Here is a 478-nt window from a genome sequence, read left to right as displayed (position 1 = left end):
GGGGGGGGGGGGGGGGGCTGGTTTGTCTCAGCCAGCACCTAAATTCACAAGGATTTGCCGAATTTTCAGATAAGTGGCTAACTAGGCCGAGCCTTCACCCCTATTTTCCACTGGGCGCAGACACGCGCCAGCTCTATTTTCACGCAAGCCCCGGGGCATTCGGACACCCGGGCAGGACGTGAAACAGCAAGAGCATCCTGTCACTTTGGATCTTCTCCACAACACCACGGACAACGAGAGATTCATCTCGGAGGTGGAAAAACGTAATAGACACCACAAATCATTTTTATAAGGACAGTGTCAGAAAAGAGAGTGCTTGGAGTGGAAGGTAGACACTAGCTTAAACACGGGACTGCTCTGTAAAGTAGAGACAATAAAAATCTTTGAGTCTGCGATGTGTTTTTAGAGTATAACCGCGCCTCTTGCAAAAAGACAGGCAGAGAGAGAGAGAGAGAGAGAGAGAGAGAGAGAGAGAGAG

General features: G+C 49.8%; 1 protein-coding gene across 1 annotated transcript in view; it reads right to left on the bottom strand.

The window, feature by feature from the left end:
• LOC116690745 (eukaryotic translation initiation factor 3 subunit H) overlaps window positions 1-478 on the bottom strand; it is a 63,545-nt gene that overhangs the window by 48,603 nt on the left and 14,464 nt on the right. The gene's annotated exons all lie outside the window — the stretch shown is intronic.

This window comes from Etheostoma spectabile, chromosome 6, assembly GCF_008692095.1.
Source record: "Etheostoma spectabile isolate EspeVRDwgs_2016 chromosome 6, UIUC_Espe_1.0, whole genome shotgun sequence".
In the NCBI taxonomy this organism is placed as follows: domain Eukaryota; kingdom Metazoa; phylum Chordata; class Actinopteri; order Perciformes; family Percidae; genus Etheostoma; species Etheostoma spectabile.
The sequence above is the reverse complement of the archived record's forward strand: the minus strand, read 5'-3'. Positions and strand labels throughout refer to the sequence as shown.